Source organism: Sapajus apella, unplaced genomic scaffold (genome assembly GCF_009761245.1).
Source record: "Sapajus apella isolate SASKATOON/1434 unplaced genomic scaffold, GSC_monkey_1.0 scaffold90, whole genome shotgun sequence".
Classification (NCBI taxonomy): domain Eukaryota; kingdom Metazoa; phylum Chordata; class Mammalia; order Primates; family Cebidae; genus Sapajus; species Sapajus apella.
The window spans coordinates 8,660,132-8,683,047 of NW_022437030.1; the positions used below are offsets into that span (position 1 = coordinate 8,660,132).

The 22,916-nt window shown below is 43.2% G+C and overlaps 2 long non-coding RNA genes across 2 annotated transcripts in view; both read right to left on the reverse strand.

Annotated features, from left to right (window-relative positions):
• The window catches only part of LOC116534943, an 82,686-nt gene that overhangs the window by 35,965 nt on the left and 23,805 nt on the right, over positions 1 to 22,916 (reverse strand). The gene's annotated exons all lie outside the window — the stretch shown is intronic.
• LOC116534945 lies at positions 375 to 22,150 on the reverse strand. The gene is made up of 2 exons (XR_004261964.1): positions 19,016 to 22,150; positions 375 to 1,747 (listed from the first exon to the last, which is right to left on the reverse strand). It is a non-coding gene; the product is annotated as an uncharacterized LOC116534945 (long non-coding RNA).

The window sequence follows — 22,916 nt, forward strand, 5'->3', positions numbered from 1 at the left end:
AGCGTTCGTATGAGAAAGACTTTTTAGCAGATGTGGAAATTGGGGCAAAGGGGGCAATTAGTGAATGTCCCCTGTTGCCCCACTGGCTAGTGACACAGCAGGGATGAAGAGACAAGCGCTGGCCCACCCTTTCTCCTCCCTAACTGTAGCTACATTGCTTGGGCTAGAACTAGTAAACCAAAGACCCAGAAGCCAATCTGGGTCTTTGAATCTCTTTCTGATGCAAACTAGGTACTCACCGAGAGGTGGCTGAATTTGTTATTTAAATTATTATTTCTCTGAGAATAAAAATAGAAAGGCTGTTAAAGAAGCCCTGTAATCTAATGGAAAAGCAAGCAGTTATAAAGTTACAGACCCTCTCAGGGTTCTATTTCTTTTTTTTCTTTTTCCCTTAAGTAAATCACTCCACTTTTATAGCTTCTTGTTTTCCCGTCTATCAAAATTGGGAAAATACTTTTTCCTACATCCTTTTCAGGAGGGCATTCAAAGGGCAAAATGTGCTAGAGGAAAATGTAAGGCGTAAATATTGATAATGACAAAACTAATTTTACAAGTTTGAGGCATTGTTTTCAATTTATTATTCTCGTTTTCATCAAAGACCTCTGTTAGGATAGGGATTGTTAGCTCCATCAAAATGAGGAAAGCAAGGCCAGGAAACATCGGATCACCAGCCAAAGATCACAGAGTTGACAAATACTAGAACTGGGGCCAGAACCAATCCATTTTTACACTGGGCCAAGTGTAACAGTGTAACGAGAATTGTGGGAAATGGGGTGTCACTGCAGATGTGCTCTGGGAAGTAACTGGGCCAGGGAACAGATATGCACACATTGAACCATAGAACCAGGCAGGATGCCCCCCAGGAAAGATGAGAGAGCAAGTTTCCCAGAGCTATGGAAGGCCATGCACAGGACAAGAGAGATAGGAGGAGAGGATCCCAGGTAAAGGCCATGGGCAATATGGTTTAAGGAATGTTCCAGAAGGGGTTTGAGAGTGCTCCTTGTGCTGGAGTTGAGATGCTGGCAGAGACAGGAGGGAAAGGGGGTGTTGGGATCTTAAGGTTTTCTTAGTGGAAAGAACTAGGGCATTGGAGGTAGAGAGTCCCAGGTTCAAATCCTGAAGCGGCCTTTTTTGTTTCTGAATCTCTATTTCTTCCTTGGTTTGGTTGACTTGAGATTGGAAAGGGGCAATGTCTGAGAGCTCCCAGCTCAGAGCCTGGCACATAGAGCTTGATCCTCACCCATGAACAGTTCCTGCTCTGATTCTTCCGAGGATGGGCTAGACAGGGAGAGAGATGAGGCAGACACAGGAGAGGAGAAGCTCAGAGATGCCCTATTGCGAATTCCTTAGCAATGTGAGACGCAGAACCATTTTCCCCTCAAGGTTTTGCTAAAGTGCGGAAGTATCTCAATAGCTCGTGCAGGGACTTTCAGGCTCCAGTGTCGATTTGTGTGGGTTTTATACAAAGAACTGTCTCACAGCCAGGCCTGTAACTGTGGAAACGCTGCAATGATCTCCCTCACAGGGCTGATGCCTTCCACCTCTCCAATCACCTTTCAAGTGTGTCTTTGAGGCCTCTCTTCTCTTCCCAGATTGTTCAGAAAAGTCTTGTGTGTCTAGATAATCGCCTTCCTGGGATCCGCTGACCGGCAGCATGCAGCCTCGCCAACAGGACCATGCTTCCTCCATAATCAGGCTTTCGACATAGAAAGGCCAGCTTTAATGCTGTTTTTATTTTCTTTGTGATCTATAGTTTAAGAAACAGATTCATTCAAGGGGCAACAGGCAACTACTAACAATTAGACGGAGGGAAATAATTGCTTTTTAATATATTATGTATCGCCTGTTCAATTCTAACATCTTTCTTGTCTGACTCATAACTTCAACACACTAGAAGGCTCCTATTTACTCACCGTTGTATTAATATAGGCAGTAAAAGTGTATTGATACTAGTAGCAATGACAGGCATTCTTTAAGAAATTGTTCTTCTGTTGTAGACATTTTCCTTACTATTCTGCTTCAAACCTTTTCTTTTGTCTGTGTCAAGTCATTTCAGTGTGGTAGAAAATAACCTCTTGCTGGGCTCAAACACAGCTCTTAATAAACAGCATTTCCATTCTAGTATGTTCTGGGATGTGTGTTTGATCACGGGCCTGCATGTCTATCCATTGAGGGGAGGCGACTTTGTTGGGGTCGAATTGAGACCTGAATATGCATGTCATTGGCTTTACTGAACACCCCCCGCACTGCTTTGGAATTGAAAACCCTGCAAGGGCTGGCTGAGGTGGGGATGGCTGCTCAGGTCTTGTGTCCCCGTGGCAATGCGTATCCTTGCTCTGCCATTTTCAAAGTGCTCACGACTGCCCTCAGGCCAGGTATCACATGCTTACGCAAGACCAGAGCTTCTGCTACTCGCCATGGTGACTGGTGAGGAGTCATCACTTTGCCCCATGGGCCATGGTCACCATTGGCAGAGTCATCCACTCCAATCCATACGAATCTCAAAAAGATCCCTTGTGCCTGTGCAAAAGTATCTGCAATATTTGCATGTTTCCCAGGCAAAGAATCCTTAAACCCGAAAGGAAACATACAAATCAGCAGCCACAAACTGTGTACCAGGAACAAACACTGACTTCAGATTTGTGTGACCTACATGTGTTTTGTTTATAAGTTTTAATTTGTTATCCACACTTAAGCATCAGAAGAGTTAGTATTAAAATACGAATTTCTCTTTCTCTGGAGAAATCGGCTCTGGCCACCTTGGTCCCTTGCCCCGTGGTCACAGTTAAGTGGGGTTGAGTGACAGCTGTCCTGATGAGTGAACTTGAGCACTCCAGTTCACCAAAGTCCCCAGGGGTTCCCTGTGGCTTTATACTCAGTACGTTCCCTGAGTATAAAGAACAAAGTTCCTTATGTTACCTATCTGGCTCCATAGGCATTTACAACATTTAAGAAAATCTATTTAATTTTTGGCTATGAAACTGATGCGTGTGGAAGGAACTACAAATAGTATAAAAGAAATAAATAGTGAAAAAGAAGAAAAGAAGGTGCCCTCTCACCCTGACCTGCAGTCTCCCAGGATAGTCACTGTTCTCTGTGTCCTGTGTCTCTTTCTAGAGATACAAGATGAATATGTATGCGTAATATATCATCACCCTTTTAAAATACATGAATGCACACAACATTTTGCCATTTTACATAATATATTTTAGGCATCATACCTTATCCTTACACAGAGACCTGTCTTATTCTTTTCAAAGGCTGCATAGTATTCCTTCATGTGGATGCACCATAATCTATGTCACCAATTTTCTACTGATAAACATTTAGGTTGTTTCTAGTTCTTTGCTATCACAAACAGTGCTAATATGAATTCCTTGTGCCTGCTTATCTGTACAAATGTGTGGATGCATCTAGAAGAAAGATTCTTAGAAGTGGAACTGCTGGATCAAAGAGAATGTAGCCTTTCAAATTGTGATAGATATTGCCAAATGGCCACATAAGTGCTTGTGCTAATAGATAGTTCTATTCACAATGAATAAAAATGTCTCCTAGATCTAGGATCTGATATGATGCAATCCCCTGGACAAGTGAGGAAACTGAAGTCTAGAGAGGAGAAGTGATAAGGCATGTAAATAGCACAGCACAGACTTGAGCAGGACTAAAGATGCCATTCGCCACCTCCTTTCCACCATGCTCCAGCTGTTCTGTTTTCCAGCTTCCCTGTGTAGGCAACTAAACCAAGGGGCCCTGGGATTAGCTCTGGGGTTCAGCAACTGGACCCCAACCAGCTTTGGGGGAGCAGATGTTCTGTTAACAAACACTTCCATCATGACTGGCACACGCTGTCACCTTGGTGGGCTAGCTCAGCAGTGAAGGCCAAAGATTAAATGGACCATGGAAGCTGAATTACCAACCCAGCCCTTGGTGGTTTTTAAATTATAGATTTTTAAACAAAGCTAAATATAGAGCAATTAAGAAATGGCTCCACGTTCTACTCCAAAGAACAAAACAGCTGAACTGGAGCTAAACACAGCACATGCATATGCATGTGAAATAGGCGAGGAACAGAGGGAGCTGGTTAGAGTAAAATCCAAACTCCTTCCTGCGGTTCTCCCAGCATAGCCCCCATACTCCTGCCTCAGGGCCTTGGTACATGCCGTTCCCACTGCCTGATACACCTCCCCCATTTTATTCTTCTCATAGCTGGCTCTTTCTCTTCCTTTAGAATAGAGACATTCTTAAATTCTTCCCATTCTTCCAATTCCTACCTCAGTCTAATATTCTCCTTCCTTCTATCCTACATGACAACTGGCCATTTTCTCATTGATTTACTTTTTTTTTTCCTGATTCCCCCACTAGTGCCAAAATCCCCATTTTTTCATCTGCACCATTAAAATGACATTTCCATCCCACCTGTTGCTGTGAGGACAAATAAATCATTCTGAGCCAACCCACCCTCAGCGATCACCTCTCCTTTGAACTCAGTAGCGTTTCTAGTCTGTGGCATGAAATTGAAATCTTTATTGTATAGTACAGGGGTTCTGAAAGTATAGCACATAGACCACAGTGAGTAAAACTGATGCTGTTATATGTGGGACATGGAGAAACTCGTAAAATATCTTTTCATTGTAGCTACTCCCTAGCAACACCCTAGTCTACAGCACTGTAACTTCTGTGATTATTGCATCACTTCTGCTTCCTCATTGGCCTTCCTACCTTGCATCCTACAATGTATTCTGCACTCAGGAGCCAGAGTCAGAGGGGCTCTGTTAAACAAGTCTGGTCATCCCACTCCTCTGCTCAGGAATCTTCTGTGGTTCCCAAGTCTCTCACAGAAATATCCTAAGTCTTTACAATGATCTATAGGACCCTGAACAGTTGGGCCCCACCCCACCCTTCTTGTCCCTCATCTATGGCCTTCCCCATGTTTGCTCACCTCTAAGCACATGGATGTCTTCAAACATGCCAGGCACATCTTCACTATAGTGCCAGTGCCCTTTCTGTCCCTCTGCATGGAACCTTTTTTTTGTTTTTGAGACAGGGTCTCACTCTGTTGCCCAGGCTGGGGTGCAATGTTACAATCATAGCTTACTGCAGCCTTGACCTCCTGGGCTCAAGTGATCCTCCTGCCTCAGCCTCTTGGGTAGCTGGGACTACAGGCATGTGCTACCATGCCTAGATAATTAAAAAAATTTTTTGTGTGTGTGGAGGTGATGTCCCAGTATGTACCCCAGGCTGGTCTTGAACTTCTGACCTCAAGCAATCCTCCCACCTTGGCCTCCCTATGTGCTGAGATTACAGGCATGAGCCACTGTGCCCAGCCTGAACGTTTTACTCCCAGTTATCTGTATGACTTGAGTCCTCATCTCCTTCAAATCTTCATTCAACAATCAACTTCTCAGCATGTCCTTCCCCAACTACCTTCTTTAAAATTGCTACCCACTCACCCCACTTCCTGTCCCTTTCATCTACTTCATTTTTCTTCAAAGCACTTTCCACCTTTCAATGTTCCATATATCTTCCTTCCTTCTCTTCTGTATTGTCCCTCTTCCCTTCTAGACCATAAGCTCCAGGAAGGCAGGGATTTTTCTGTTTTTCATAGCTGTATTTCTCACATCCAGAACAGTACCTTGGTAGGAGCTCAATTATTAACGTCAAATGAAAAGATAAATTTGGATTATTGAGAGTGTATTAGTCATGATGCTCCAGAGAAACAGGACCACATGGATATATAGAGGCATACAAAAAGATTGATTATGAGGGATTGGCGAACACAACTGCAAAAGCTGAGAAGTCCCATGATCTACTTTCTGAAAGCTGAAAGCTAATGGTGTAGCTCCAGTTCAAACCCAAAGTCCTGAGACCCAGGACAGCCAGTAGTGTAAGTCCCAGTCCAGGTCTGAAGGACTGAGATCCAGGAGTGCCAAAGTCCAGGAGCAGGAGGAGATGGATGTTCCAGCTGAAACAGAGAGCAAATCCACCCTTCCTGGGCCTTTTTGTTCTGTTTGGGCCCTCAACAGATTGAATGATATCCATGCACATTGGTGAGGACAGCTCCACTTTACTCAGTCTATAACTGAAATGCTAATCTCTTCTGGAAACACCCTCACAGTCATTCCCAAGAATAATATTTTAGCAGCTATCTGGGCATTCCTTAGCCCAGTCAAGTTGACACATGAAATTAGCTATCACAAAGAGTAAGCAACAGAAACTGACTCTTCAGAGAGTAAACAGAAGATATTAGTTACCTGGAAGGTTGCTGGGACTTAGAGCCTCAACCAGATCCAGAAAGAGCAGACTGAGAACAAGCAGATACCCAGCAATTCCAGGAGAGCTGCACTGAAAAACCCTCCCAGAGCTTCCTGGCACAGCTGATGGAAGAGCTTGACACATCACTACTTGTGACAACTGATCTTCTTGTGTCCTAGAACTGTATGCTCAAGATTCAGAGCCTGGGAGCTGTGCCTGACTACGTCGGTCTAATTGTACTCACCATTATCATGGCCCAGGGAGGGACAGAAAAGGTGGATTTGGCCTGTTGAGCTTCCACACAATGGGGCATCCCCCAAAAGAAAGATTCTGATGCTTTTAGGAAGGAAAGTGTTGGATACTGTACAGTAAAAATAAATAATAACTTTAAATATTGACCTTCTTTATGTTATTTTCTATGTATAACAAGTATAATTTTCAAGAGTGTGGTCTCTGAAAGAGAGAAAAAGATTAAAAATCTCAACATGGGGAAGTCTATTTCATCATTCACAACAAAAAGATATATAAATAGTCCTTAAGTACATAAAAAGATGTTCAACTGAACTCATAGTAACAGACATACAAATTAGAATTAGGCCTAGACAGCATAGCTCACCTATCACTTAAGCAAAAATTCAAAAGCTTATGGACACACTTTGTTAGAGATGCTGCAGGGGCTCTCCTAAATTGCTGGAGGGGATGCAAGACAGCATGCCTCCTAGGGAGGAGATTTGGCAACATTTAATAAGACTACTTATACCGCTACCCTTGGGCACAGCCATCCCATTTCTAGAAATCTACCCAGAAAATACATCTTTACAAATACAATTAACACATGCATGAGGTTCTTGGCTACAACATTTTTGTTACAGTAAAATATTGAAAACAATCTAAATGCCTATCCACAGAGGACTGGTTGAATAAATTATTATGTAATCATACAGCAGAGTACTACCCAACCACAAAAGAGAATGAGAGAGATCTTGCTTAACTAGTATGGAGTGACTTCCAGCAACTATTCTTAAGTAACAAAGTAAAGTACAAACAAATGTATATGTGACCTTGGGGACATTATACGAAGTGAAATAAGCTGGTCATAAAAAGAGAAATACTGTATGATTCCACTTATATAAGGCTTTATCTAAAGTTGTCAAAGTCAGAAAAACACTAAGTGCTTTGGTGGTTTCCATGGGCTGGAAGAAGGGAGGAAATGTAAAGTTGCTTTTAAATGGGTACAGAGATTTTGTTTTGCAAGATTAAAAGTTCTAAAGATCTATTGCAGAACGGTGTGGATATACTTAGCATTACTAAACTATATACTTAAAAATGGTTATGATGGTAACTTTTATAATACTTTTTTTTTTTAACCACAATTAAAAATGTTAAGTCTGGGTGTGATGGCTTACTCTTGTAATCCCAGCACTTTGGGAGGTTGAGGTGGGAGAATCCCCTGAGGCCAGGATTTGGAGACCAGCCTGGTCAACATAATGAGACCCTGTCTCTACCAAAAAAACATTAAACATGTATATAATATGCCACCATTTGTGTAAGAAAGAAGAGCAAGTAAGAGTATATATAGGATTTACTTATTTTTGTAAAAAGAAGCTGAGGAAAGATCAAACAGAAATGAGTGAAAATAGTTTCCTATAAGGAGTAGGTAGGAAAAAGGAAAAGGAGATTGAGATGGGAAGGAGACTTTACTGCTTGTTTCCTCTTACATGGGTTTTAGATATTCAAACTTTGTAAATAGTTTAAAAGAACAACAGTAAATTTAAAAGAATACAGAAAGTAAACCCTAACACCAAACACAAACAGAAAAGAATGAAGCATATACCACAATGATAACGTAACCATACACCCACACAAAAAGTAATTCTAGCAACTTTTAAACACAATATTCTGACTGTACACTTATAATGGGATACAGTCTAAGAAAGAGAAGCATATAAAGAAATCCTAAACTTAGAGTATTCTTTGTTAATAGGAGTATTGATGTAGTAACTCTGAAACTATTTTACATGTCTCGTCATAGGATAGGGCAAACGAATAAATACATCAATCGTGTTGGAACACAGTGTTTTCACTGTGTGGGAGGGGGAAATACAGATATGAAATGGGGAAGAGTAAAGGACACTGTGGGTTTGGTGATTGAATTGAAGGTATCACATAAACTCAGGAACTTTATCCTTGAGCAGAAGTGACATGAGGTCAAAATTGGTTGCAATAATTCTCCATAAAGATGGCTCCCAGGAGCATTCCATGTGCTTTTACTAATTGGCCTTCCAGAATAGTTCTTGATTCTCCCAGTGTGGCCTTTTCTATATTTTTGGAACCACTCCATGCCCCACTGTTTTCTATGCCAACTTGGCTTGGCCATAGTCCCTAGTTATTTAATCAAGCACGAAGCTAGTTGTTACTGTGAAGGTATTTTGTAGATGTGATTAAAGTTTCTAATCAGTTGACTTTAAGTAAGGGTGATGATCCTGGACAATCTGAGTGAGCGTGATTTAATCAGGTGAAAGGCCAGAAGAAGAATTTCTACCTGTGGACAGCAGTTCAACCCATGCCCAAGACTTCTAGCCTGCCCTTCCAGAAAGCCCGTCCTACAGATTTAGGACTTGCCCAGCCAGCTCCACGTTACATAAACCAATTTCTTGCCATAAACCTCTTAACATATATCTTTTGCTGGCTCTATTTATCTGCTTGGGCTCAAATTAATACACCCTCTAATAAACTTATTTTGTTTCTCTCTTAATGTAGTTAGTTTCTGCTACTTATCACCAAGTAACAGAACCTCACTTATAGTACGATGTTGAGGATGTTTCCATAACTCCTCCTGTAGAAATTTCTCAGCATGGAGAAAGTCAGGCATAGACATAGCCCATCAGATATGGGCTCCATGTTTACCAAGGCTTCCTCCTTCCCAATGTGGAGGCCCCATTAGGATTAGCAAGAGGCTGTACAGTCCTCTGGTTCTGGAGCTCCTGCCTCTCTGCCCTGCTAATCAGGCTCAGGATTTGTCATCAGTCCTGAAATATTCATGAACAACTGTTTCAATGATTATAACAGCTGCACAAATAGAGAGGGGGTCCACAGGGGAGTCAGGGAGGAAGGGGAGCTGGGGCTTTCATGTCATCTTCCCTTCTGCTCTCAATCCCATCAGACAAAGGAAGACTTTGGGAAATCCCAAAGAGCTTCAGCCAGATAGCGCCAGGCTTCAGCCAGAAGCCACAAGAGCCCAAGAGCCAGAGCATCAGCTTCCCCTGAAGGGCTTAGTTAATCTCTGTTAAAACACAGATTGCTGGGTCCCATCATACAGAATCTTATTTAGGAGGTCTGGGGTAGGGCCTAGGATTTTGCATTTTTTGTAGGTTTCCAGGCAATTCTGGTGCATCAGGTCTGGGAACTATACTGGTCTACAATATTAAGATCACAACCCCCCCAAAAAAGAGACAGATATAAACAGTCAGTGCTTATTTGCCTGAAGAAAACCCGCTTGAGTCTTGTGCTTATGAGTTTCTTCTCTGAGCCTCAGCGTTTGCGCTGAACTTCTGGAGATACCTGGTTACCCTGGGATATGGTCAGAGGCTCCCAAGTCATTAGGCTGAGAATGGTTTTGAGCAAGACTGACCTCAATGTGCCCAGATTCCAGTCACTCCTGTATGATCTGATTCCACTACTGTCTAGCTGTGGATCTTAGAGAATGACTTAATCTCCCTGTCCTTAGTTTCCTCATCTACAAAATGGGGACAACAATAGTAACTGCTTGAGGACTGTTGTAAGAATTCCATGAGATAGTGTGCATAAAAAGGTGGTTCATAGCAAGCAATTGTGTCAATCAGAACCCTGGCAGGAAAAAAATTAACTCGGGTTAAATGAAGAGGCTACAGTAAAGGAACTACTAACAGGGGTGTGGCAGGGTCATGAAGGATATCAAGGCACCTAAAGACCAGGAATAGTAAAAGCCTATTGTATCTCCTAGGGCTGAAGAGGAAAGGACAGGAAATGATGCTACTGGAGGCCAGAGAGAGCTAGAGTTTGCAGGAGAACCACCCTGACAAGGGCTGTAGTCAGGAAAGAAGAAGCCACTGCCAAGGATGCTGCACCAGTGCAGGGAGGCAGCAGGGAAGAAATACTCTGGTTTCTCTCTCCTCCCTTCCTGGATCTCCTGCTAAGCCTCCCATTGGCTGAATCCAAGGGCAAAGGAGCCAGAGGTGCAGTCCACAGGAGTTCACCTCCTGCAGCACAGAGCAGGAAGAGCGGGGCACAGAGTGGATGGGGTGGGACACTGGCAAATGGAGAATCAACATTTGATGCTTGATCAATGTCTACTGCTATTTGTTATTGGTAGGGTGAACATACATCCCAGCTTTCTGGGACAATTTCAGCTTATGGCTGATGTACATTTTCATTCTCAAAGGTATTTCACATCTCAAAGGAGGCTTACACAGATACCCTCAAATCCTATCATTTGAAGAATAACATCTACAGTCATTCTAGTTCTTAGACATTATCAAAGTATGTGAGAAACGGATCTGCAATGGAAAGAGAGTTCCAAGGAAATAATTTTGATCCTTTAAACACAAGATGCTTAACCCAGTGTTAGGTTCACTGATGCAGATGGAGCCCTCAATTGATGAACACATACATATAACAACACAATGTAGAAAAGTGCACATTTATGCTTTATGTGCTTTTCTGTGTTTATAGGATGTGTTAATAAATATGTTTATTGTTTTTAAGTATCCGAGCCATGTCACTTTTGAAAATGATCAGCTTAGCTGGGTCAAGAACACAGAGAAAAGCCGTTTTCCTAGAAAAACTCAGCATCCCTCTGAAACATTCTGCAAAATCCCCTAACCCAGGGAACAAGGCAGCAGGTGCACCAGGCCCGTGTATTAGAAATTCTCCAAGGAGACTTTGAGGAGCCAAGACAGAGTTAAGTCCTTGTCTCCAAAGAATCTACTGTGCATCTCCTACCTACTGGCTTTACCTGTTTAGCAAACTCACCCCACATCTTACCTCTTCTTTGTGCCTGACATCTAGGAGGATCTTTGAAATTTATTTTCTCCTTTTAGGCTGCTGTATTTTTAATGTCTGAGTGAAAGAACAAAGAAAGGCGAACACCAGACAAGATTGTTTCATTGCTCCATGAGCCGTTTGGAGCCCAGCTCAAGCTCAGCTACCATAAATGTTTTAAAATTCTGTCTTTGCAAGGGAAGAAGTGCTGGTGTAGTCATCAACACCAAAGTCAGGGCCCTGTTTCTGCCTTTCCTTTGGTGGCATAAACCCCCCTTAACCCCCACATCAGTCATTAACAACCTATTAACACAAGCAGGCCAGAGAAGTTTTTTTGGTCTGGTCAACCATAATGGAAGAAATTCCTGCTGCCCAGTTGGCCGTCCCATGATCAGCTCATGCAGGCTGTTTTCAGTTTAGAAAAAGGCCTGCTGATTTCTCTTTCATCTGTCTCTGAGTAACAGATACCTGGCCAGCCTGCTTTTCTCCTCCCTCACTGCAAAATTATCCACCTGCCTCCTCGACTTCTGGTATTAAGAGCTGCTTGCACAAACACTGACAATATTGATTGTGTCCAAGTGGTGTGCGGGGCTGTAAGATGTCGGCTCGGCATGGGGGCCAGAACTCAGGGCTGTTTCATCCACCCACGTCAGAGCAAGGAGGGTCTTGAGGGGTCTTGAGGAAGCAGGGTCTGCCTGGTGTTTCTGACTCTTGAATTTAATTGGTTTTGATTTGAAGCAAAACCAATCAACATGATGATTTTTAGCTAGTCAATCAGAATCTGTTTTTTATAAAAAGCCCATGTGCCTTCAATGATACATTCTGGAAGTTTGCAGATCTAGAGAATTGTATTCCAGTCTTCATTTCTTACCTTCATGATCAATTATATATAACATAAAAGTTATCATTTTAACCATTTTTAAGCATAAAGCTAGTGGCATGAAGTACACACATAATGCCGTACAACCATCGCCACCATATATCTCCAGAACTTTTTCATCTTCTCAAACTGAAACTGTACCTATTAAATAATAATTCACTATTTTCCCCTCCCCACATTCCCTGGCAACCATCACTCTACTTCTTATTTTTTTTCTTTAAGACAAAGTTTCATTCTGCCGCCCAGACTGGAGTGCAGTGGCACACTATCGGCTCACTGCAACTTCCATCTCTTGGGTTCAAGCAATTCTCCTGCCTCAGCTTCCTGAGTAGCTATGACTACAGGTGCACACCACCATGCCTGGCTAATTTTTTGTGTTTTAAATAGAGACAGGGTTTCACCATGTTGACCAGGCTAGTCTTGATCTGCTGATCTCAATTGATCCACCTGTCTCAGCCTCCCAAAGTGCTGGGATTACAGGCATGAGCCACCGCACTCACCACCTTCTTGTCTCCATGAATTTGACTACTCTAGGAAGCTCATATCAGTGGAATCGTCCATTATTCGTCCTTTTGAATCTGGTTTATTTCACTTAGCATAATGTCCTCAAGGTTCAGTTGTGTCGCGGCATGTAAGAGAAATTCATTCTTTTTAAAGGCTGAATAATGTTGCCTTCTATATAGATATCATACTTCATTTACCCGTTCATTCATCAACAGATATTTGAGTTGTTTCCACCTTTTGGCTGTTCTGAATAATGCTGCAATGAACACTGTTACACATGTATCTGCTTGAGTTTCTGCTTTCAGTTCTTTGAGGTATATACCCAGGAGTGGAATTGCTGGATCATATGGTAATTCTATGTTTAAATTTTTGAGGAAATGTCATAGTGTTTTCCACAGCAGCTGCATGATTTCACATTCCCACCAGAGAATGCACAAGCGTTCTAATTTCTCCACATCCTTGCCAACACTATCTTTTTTAAACAATAGCCATCCTAATATGTGTGAAGTGATATTGTGGTTTTGATTTACGCTTTCCTAATGTCCTCAAGATTCATTCATGTTGCAGCACGTATTAGAATTTCCTTCTTTTTAAGACCTAAAAGCATCCCATTGGATGTCTATACTACACATTACTTATCTGTACATCTGTTGATGGACTCTTGAGTTGCTTCCACCTGTTGGCTACTAGAGGTCTACTTGGGTTCTCCATTTAACACAGATCTCATGAGCACTTTCTATGTGCTAAACACTGGGCTGGGATAATGCAGAACTAAACAAGCTGCTCCACACTTTGCTTCTTGTAGTTGGGGAGAAAATACATGCATTAATCAAATAAACATGCAGATAGGTATACAATTACACATTGTGATAAGTGCTATGTAAGAAAAGAACAGATTCCTGAAAGTTATGTCAAGGAAATAGAAGACAATCTCTAGCTATCAATTTACAAGCTCCTGAAAAGCCATTTTTGTCTATCATTTATTCATTCAGTCAACAGACATTTAGTATAAGTCTCCTATGTACAAGGCCCTGGACAGAATGGATGGGAGAGGAAGCCTCTGTTAGGGAGAGAAGTATCAAAAATTGGTAAGACACAGGTCCTGCCCTCTACAAGGTTATAGTCTCATTAGAGAAGCAGAGAAGTCAATGGGTAAATGGCAATATACTGTGATTGGTGATGATACAGCAAAGGTGCATCAGTCAAATAGTCTGAGTATTTAAAACAGAAGGAATTGAATCAGGGAATTGGCTACCAGTAATAGAGGATGTATCCCAAACATGGGGTTGTGAGACAGCCAAGATAGTAACAATGGCAGGAGGAGCTGCACCCCTGAGCTGCAGGATATGGGAGCAGAGAAAGATGGACTACGGCAAGTCTATCCGGTGGGAACTGGAGCTACAGAGAAAACAGCTGCTGCTGGGAATTCATGAGAGGCAGAGGGAAAGTGGGAAACACCCTGGCTTCTCTCTTCCTCCCACCTTCTAGGTCCCAGCAGTGCTTCCCTTTGGTTGAATGCAGCTGGAGGACAGCTGACCCAGCTCCAGAAACATAGTCTGTAGGTTGCAGCCTCCTCCCTCTCCTGCAGGGGAAGGATGGAAAGCGGATCCTCAGCACAACAGGTCTGAACAAAATTCCAGAAAACCTTGAAGCATGGGAGCATTCCCCAATAAGAGGAGGAAGAAAAGCATTGCAGGCAAAGGAACAACATGAGGAAAGGTTGAGGTGTAGGAAACGCACTTCCCCCAGTCACATCCCCAGGGCATCTAGTTTTGCCAAGCAGTGGGTATTCTTGGCACACATCCCCATCACAGCTATATGCACTCATGCACACATGCACACACACATACACACACACACACACACACACCACTGCCATCACCATCACCACTATCACATAGAGTTCCAGTCTCCCTAGAATATGCTTCCCAGTCACTGTCTTCCCTCCAGATAAGTCCGAAGTCTCTGTAGCCCTCACTGAGCTCACCTCTGCTCACTCCTTGTATGGGTCAGGATGCCCAAACAGACAAGGTCCTTGGATCTTCTAGTCCGGCATAGAGGTCTGGGGCTTAGTCTCAAGGCACCCTACTGTGCCAAGCATTAACACTTTAGTTGCTGGATCTAGAAGGGTTTTAAGGAGCCCCAAGGAAGGTGATAAGAAAGCTAGGGTAGCAGAGTCATTCAGGGGATGTGATGGGTGGAATAGTGTGTCCCCGCCACCCCGCAACAGCGTTGATATCTACCTACCACTTCAGATAGGTGCCCATATTCAGAAAAAGAGTCTTTGCGGGTGTAATCAGTTAAGGATTTTAAGATGCAATCATCCTGGATTTAGGGTGGGCCTAAGAGAAGGTATAGAGAGAACCACAGATAAGAAGGCCATGGAAAGACAGAGGCAGAGGTTGGAGTGAAGCTGTTGCAAGCCAAGGAACACCAAGGCCACCAGAAGCCGGAAGAGGCAAGGAAGGATTCTCCTCCTAAAGCCTGCAGAGGGAGCAAGGTGTCAACTGCTGATACCTTGATTTTGGACTTCTAGCCTCCAGAGCAGCAAGAGAATACTGATGTGGTTTGGCTGTGTCCCCACCCAACTATCATCTTGAACTGTAGCTCCCCCAATCCACACATGTTTTGGGAGGGACCTGGTGGGAGATAATTGAATCATGGGGTTGGTTTCCCCACTACGGGGCTGGTTTCCCCCTACTGTTCTTGTGGTAGTGAATAAGTCTCATGAGAGCTGACAGTTTTATAAGGGGTTACCCCTTTCACTTCGCTCTCATTCTGTCTTGTCTGCCACCATGTAAGACATCCCTTTGCTCGTCCTTCATCTTCCTCCATGATTCTGAGGCCTCCCCAGCCATGTGGAACTGTGAATCCATTAAATCTCCTTCCTTTAGAAATTACCCTGCCTCGGGTATTTCTTATAGCAGCATGAGATGGATAAATACAAACACATTTCTGTTGTTTTAAATCCCCCAGGCTGCAGTTGTTATAGGAGCTCTGGAAAATGATATAGGGGGGCGTTTCACCAACAAGGATTTCCATATTTAACAATTCACACAGCAGAATTGCAGCACATCAGTGCAGTCCTGGTCTAATCTCCTTGTATTCCAGGTGAGAAACAGAACCTCATGATTAACCATGGGGTGCAGATGGAGTTATATCTAAAAGCCAGGAGTTCTGCTACTCCCTTCCACAGCCTTTTCCTTTCATTCACCCTCTGAAGGAAAGGAACTGAGAAGTGGGGAGCGGACATATGTTCCTGCTCTGTCCCGGCTCTTCTCCCAGCTCCCTTCTCTCCTGCCCACCCCTCTAGGCTGTTTGTTTGTGCTTCTCCAGGCACCTCAAGCCACCCCGCCTTGTCTGGCTGCTAGAACCTTTGTCAAAACCCATATTTAGTTGCTGCAAGTTCCTTGCCTAGTGTCTCTGAAGTTAATGATGGAATCTTTGAAAGTGACATTAGAAGCAAAACATAAGCAGCAGAAGACATGAAACTACCTCAAGCCCATCTGTTCAAGCATGATCTACCTCAGAGCTCCCATTTCCCATGTAAAACAGAAGATATGATTTATAATTTATATCTCACTGGTACAAGCCTGATTGAAGCAAACCACTTTGATGAAATGTTGGTTTCATGCTAGTAGAACACCATTCCAAATCAGAGAATATTTAGAACTCTAACTCTTCTGCTGCTGCTTTGAAGTAGAAAGATTTGTATTTTATGTGCTTTTCCAGGAAAAAAAAAATATGTACACTTCAACAGGCATGTGGTGAAAATATGAAAGCATTTACGTGTGAATCAGCACCAAAATGTAATTAGTACACTAAGCACTGAAAATATTTATAGACTCACATCTCGTGTTCAAGATGTGGTTCCAATAATTCTCAGAAAATTACAAAGTTCGTACTTTGTTTTCTTGTGACTAACTTAATTTACTTGAAATCTACAACACATGAAGAACAAAATCAAAGACTATCAACTTTCCATCCCTCCAACTAATGACCTAATAAAGTTATTTTGAGTATGTGCTCTATGTGTATATATGCATATGACTTCGATTGGTTGAGAAAGAAACAGAGGGAGTAATAGAGAGCAAACAAATTGGATTTTCAAGACAGTTCCTCCCATTTTTATGGGAATGACAAAATATCTATTACAATATGACTAAAACATCAATCAAGTTAAATCTCTTGATTATTTCCTTCGGTGACAAAACTAGCCAATTCATTGACAACATAATCAATAACTGGTGTTCATTGAACCTCTCTGTGGTAGGCACCCATCCAGAGGCTGGAGAAAGTGTGATAAGCAAGAGAGACAGCTCTTACTCTTATGGAATATGCTTCCCAGTGAAGGGTTAGACAATAAACAAATTAATATATAGAACGCCTTTATAAAAAACCATAATAAACAATTTTTTTAAAGCAGAGTGAGGAAATAGAGAGAAAGGGTGGGGGTATTATTTCAACAAAGAAGAGGTAACATTTGAGCAGTTACCTGAATTAGGAGAGGGAGAAAGTCATGCAAAGACCTGGAAGGAGAGCATTCCATGCAGAGGAAAGAGCCAGTGCAAATGGCCTGAGGTTGGAATAGGCTTGTATTGGAAGGCTGTCCTGAGTAGAGAGGAATAAATAAAGTGGAGATGGAGATGTAGTCAGGGAGATGGGCAGAGCCAGATGCTGCGGCATACAACAGGGATGCCTTGCAAACCTCATTCTGCATCAAGTCCAGCCACTTGGGCAGATGGGAAGAAAGAAACAGGAGTGAATTTAGGAAAATCAGATGGGAGCTTCCGCAGAAGCCAATCAAGGAGAGAAGCTGCGGTGGTGGGAGTGAAAATGGAGGGAGAGAAAAGTAGTCGTGGTCTAGAGCTATGCAGGAAGGCTGCGATGAGTCTCAAGCTGCAGGTAAGTATGGTCATGTGACTTGTTTCAGCCAATGAAGTGTGAGACTGGGGGTGTGTTTGTTTCTGCAGTGTAAGCCAGCTGATCCTGCCGAAACAAGAAATAAAATGGACATAACTAGGGGGAATAGAACAGAAATGACAATTATTCTGAGAACTCTCCAGTGCTTGTTTTTAGATTGTTTTCAAGCACAACTCAGCACTCCAAGCAAGTCCCTTGCTCCTTGTCCCCTTCAAATTCAGTCTGATGCAATTCAGTGTGACACAAAGGAAAGTGAATCTATCTTCAGCAAATGTGGCCTTTAATGGTAGCAAAGTGCTTTGAAGATAAAAAGTTCTCTGCAAGTGCTAAGCATTATTATTCTGCATCAGATGTCAGTATGCACTTTAAAACAAGATTCAATTAAACTGCCTTGCCATTGTTTTATGATACAAGCATCAGACATTTTCAAAAGGGTCAAGTCATAACAGGAATATTTAACTCCTAGGAGGAGTAGGAAGTAATTGGAGTGAGCTGGAGGATGATCCAGAAATGGAATGACAAGGTGTTCACTTAGCAGTAGGATTCAATGGAGCTAGCAGGCTCATTTAAAGAACTCAAGAGTACAGACCCTTTGTGGGGGACTGGTTGAAGTCCCAGTTGAAGTCTGTGTGTGAACAGGTGAGGCTTGAGACAACCCATTTCAGAAACAAAGAAGTATGGATAAAAGCAGGTGGCTTCCCACTCCAACACACACACATATGCACACACACACAGACACACACACACACACACACACTTGGTTCCTGGTGTTTCCCGTATGCTAGTATATCAGATAAAAGAATCTGGAGCAGCTGGGCTGGAAGATAGCAAGCTGTCAACTCAGGCCCATCACCCCGATTTTATATTTGTTATTGAACTTTTATAGTCATTCAATGCTGGGCCTCTTTACTACAAAAGAGGAAGAGGATGAGGAGGAAAAGGACAATATGGAGAAGGGAGAGAAGGCACACTGGGTACTATCTGGTGGCTGGGTTGGACACAATGGGCAAATGTCCTGGGGTGTCATGTAAGTAGCCCAGTCCTAGGCTTTCACCATTAGAGGGTGTCGGGGGGAACTTGCAATTTCAGTCATGCTATTACATAGATGCACAAAAGAAACATAGATGTTTTATTTTCTGTAAGTGAGCTTATCATCTACACAAGCCTCTTGCCAGTGGGAATGTGTGTTTGGTGGTGGGTTCAGAAGTGGATATTTTAAGCTTGTGCATTAAAGATGATTCTGTTTCTTCAGTTGGAAGCATCTCCTCCCAGTTAAAATTGTACCTTTCAGTCCTTGTGTTTATGACAGTGAGAGAGGAGACCTCTGGCCTACACTGTGCCCTCTAAGTGCTCCCTGGAACCTTCTGGAGAGTGGTGGCTCCACTTTGTTCCCAGGGTTGACCCCACTTGGACGTTCCAGGTGATGCTGTTACTCACATGGAGACTGTGGCCTTGGCATGGGTTCCCTGCAGGGACAGTCAGAACACCTGTGGCACGTTGCCTGCTTCCCTTACATATTTGTGCCCTTCATTTTCTTCTCTGCTGCTGCCAGGCCAGGAAGTGGCTTCCCATCTCCTCATCTGGCTTGAGCTTCTCCTGCCCCATATCGTATTCCTTCTCAAGGTGGCATTCACCCTTCACTGGAGCAATAATGGTGGAATGACTGTAGGGTATATGATTTATGGAGGCACTGAATGAAAACCACAAGCATTTAATACTTTAAAATATTTTCTCCATTACAAGAGGTACATTCCTTTTGTCTAAAGTGTATTTTGTCTCATAAAATGCAGATATGCTTAGGAGATGTAAAGCAGAAGCTGTTCTTTCTAAAACACCATTGGATGATTTAAGTTGGTTGGTGGCTGCATCAACCCTAAGACTGCACAACCCAGACCCATTTATTCATTCCCTAACCATTGTAAGCAACCATTCGTTGGACACATCTATATGCTAGCATGATCCTAAGCACAAGAGATTATAAACTACTGAGAGGCAGAGAAAAATAATAAGAATAAGTAATTAATGATTGCCATGAAAAGTGCCACAGTGGGAAACTGCAGGATGCTTTGAGAATGAATGACACAAATAAGGGAATCAAGGAAGCTATCTGAGCAGGTGACAACTGGCAGGCAAGGACAAAAGGAAGTTAACTGAGAGAAGAGCTATGGATGTGCAGTGTGGTGGAGAGGGGAGGTTTCCCAGTCAAGCAGGCAGCATGTGCACTGGCCTTGAAGTAGAAAGGAGCTCTGAGGGTCCTTTTCAATGGGACCTCTAAAAGGGAATGGAGGGAGGATCCTGGAGAAGAGAGGAAGAGAAGGGCATGGGGAAAGGAGGAGTTGAACCAGGGCAGCCAAAAGTCACCTCGAGAAACTGATGAGTAAATCATGAGCTACTTTTGCAAAGCTCATTGAAGAAACCCCACAGACATTTAAGCTTCGTGCTCACCATTTCCAAATAGAATTTTTATCTCATGTTACTTTGACCAATTCCTTTTGTTTTTCAGTTTCTCTCCTGACTTTTTGGAGGAGGACTGGCTTGAAGGGTCTGTCACCGCTGCAGAGATCTAGCACCTGCTGTGTGAGCCAGTTGCAGGGCGAGGAGCATCACAGGGAACTAGCCGTGGTCCTTACCTTCCAGGGGCCCTGTTCTGGCAGATCACAGCAATGGCAACTGTCAAGGTTCCAACCCTCCTGCCAACATCCTGGCCGCCCTTCTTCTGGGGACACAAATCCCAAACTTCAGAGGCTTTTTTGAGCTGCTTCTTCCTTAATCCCCATGGCTAGTCTTCTACCAAGTTCTCCCAATCCTACCTGCAAAATATTTCTAGGGTCTACCTACCTCGGTTCAGCCTCTCTGTCTCCACTCTTATCAAAGTAACTATAATTCCTCAACTTGATAATTGTAATACCTTCTTCACTGGTGACCTCAAATTCACTCCAATTCCCTCTTCATCAGGGCAGCCAGTGAATTCTTCCAACTGCAAATGTGATTATGCCATTATCTACTCCTGAGATTTCCTTGCTCTCAGGAGAAGGGAAAGAGGGTCTTGGCCCAGCCCACAAGCCACTCATTGTGAGACCCAGCCATTCATTGCCCACCACTCCAGCCCTCATGCTCCCACCCGGCTCCCCCTCGCTTCCACCTTCTCACCACCCTGGCCTTTGCAGAGCTTCTCAAAGGGGCTGTGCTCCCACCTACCTAACACCTAGACCTGCACTCCACTGTCCCTTCCTCAAGGCAACTTCCTGGATAGCCAGACCACATCAGTTCTCCCTATCACCCTTCCAAGCAGTGGTCTTGTTTTTATGTGTTTATTTGATTAATTGCTATCTAACCCTACTTGATTTTGAGCTCTTTGAGAGCAGAGGCGATTCTCATCTCTGTGCGTGTCTATGGCACAGGGATGAGAATGCTGTCTGGCACAGAGTGGCTGCTGTGATGAATATAAGTTGAATAAAAGAACAAATAGCTGCAATAGAAATGTGTGAAGACTCTGACCACCTTCCCAGCATTCTTGTACAGGAAGACTTTGCAATGACCTAAAAGCCCTGACATAGAATGCACTCCTTCCCCAAGTCCCCATTTCTCTGGCGTCTGCTCGCCCTTCTCCCTCTAGCACACTCAGCTCTGGCTTCACTGGTGCTCTTGCTGTTCTGCAGCAGGCCAAACATGTTCCAGCCTCAGGGCCCTTGCATTTGCTGCTTCTGGTGCCAGGAATTCTCTTCCTCCAAATATCCATATGACTGACTCTCTCCCCGCCTTCAGGTCTCTGTTCATATCACTCTTCCCAGTGAGGTCTTCTCTGATCTCCCTGTGTAAATTTATCATCCTCCTGCAGCATTTACAAACCCCCTACACAATTTATTTTTCCTGATAGTCTTTATCACCTTTAGCATATTGGGCATTCCCTTATTTATATGTGTATCGTCTATCTCCCGCCACTGGGATATGAACTCCTTAAATGCAAGAATTCTGCCTGTTTTATGCTCTGCTACATCGTCAATCCTTATCAGTTCCTGGCATAGTAAACCCTCAATATATGTCTGTGAACAGGTGAATTAATGAATGAATCTTGAGCCTAGAAATGACTTGGGCCTTGTGCTCAAAGATCCCTTCCCTCTTAAACCTCATGGCAAAAAAAAAAAAAAAAAAGCAAAACTTCTATCCCAACCAAGTTCTCATTTATGCAGCCCCCAAATTCCCAGCTACAAATTTATGGCAACAGCAATAACCACTATTAAATGTTAGCGATACGCCAAGTATTCTTCTAAGTGTCGTATACATGTGTAATCCTTACAGTATCACCATGAGAAAGGTAGTTACAACTTCCATTTAACAGATAAAGAAAGTGATCATCAAGGAGGTTAAGTGACTTTCCCAATGTCACACAGCTAGTAAGTGGCTAAGCTGGCCTTTGAACCCACCCAGTTTGTCTCTAGAGCAGGAATGGGCAAACTATGGCTCACAGGCCAACTCCAGCTCACTACATGTTTTCATACAGCCTGCAAGCTAAGAATGGTTTGTTCATTTTTTAATGGCTGGAAAACAATAGGCAACTTGATAACTGTAACAACTTTTAGGCTTTGTGGGACCATATATAGCCCACAAAGCCTAAAAGCCTTACTATAATAAATATATCATGAAGAAATTCCTGGGCACTTCCTATATGTACACAAAAGGTACAGAAAAAGAGATGTATATTTAAATGCCATTTATTGGGCTCCTCTCATACTCTCAGGAGCAGCTACCCAACTTCATGGATGTTACTCATTAAGTCATCTTACAACCTCCACCCTAGAGGCCCAGAGATAAAGTGATGTGGCCAAGGCTATATTTTAAGAGACAGAACTGGGAGTAGACTCACAGACTCACAGACTCACAGGGTTGAAAAGGCTTCTGAGGCTTGTTTATCCCAATCTCCTCATTTTACGGATTTGCAAAGGAAAGTGGCTGAAAGTCAGGGGCATCTGGGGTTAATGCCACAGCACCTCTCCAATCTCTTGACTAGGGCTTTACTCTCGACTAGGTTGGCTCTTTCCTCCCTGTCATTTCCCAAATCCTTCGGTGTCTCTACCAGCCCCAGCATCCAGCCTGCTTCCTCTCCCCGTCCTGACCTTCCTCCACACCCACCACTGCTGGGCCTGCGAGGACGACTCGAACTACAAATTAAGTGAAGGGGAAAACTGAAATGATATGATCTGAGCAAGGGAAGCACAAAGGCCCCGATTTCCTCTCTACATTATACAGGAAGATCTGGGCCGCGTGGGGAGCCAGCGCAGTGCCTTTTGATGTTTGCCTTCCTGCAAATAGCAAGCAGAAGGACATGAGAAGGCTTCAC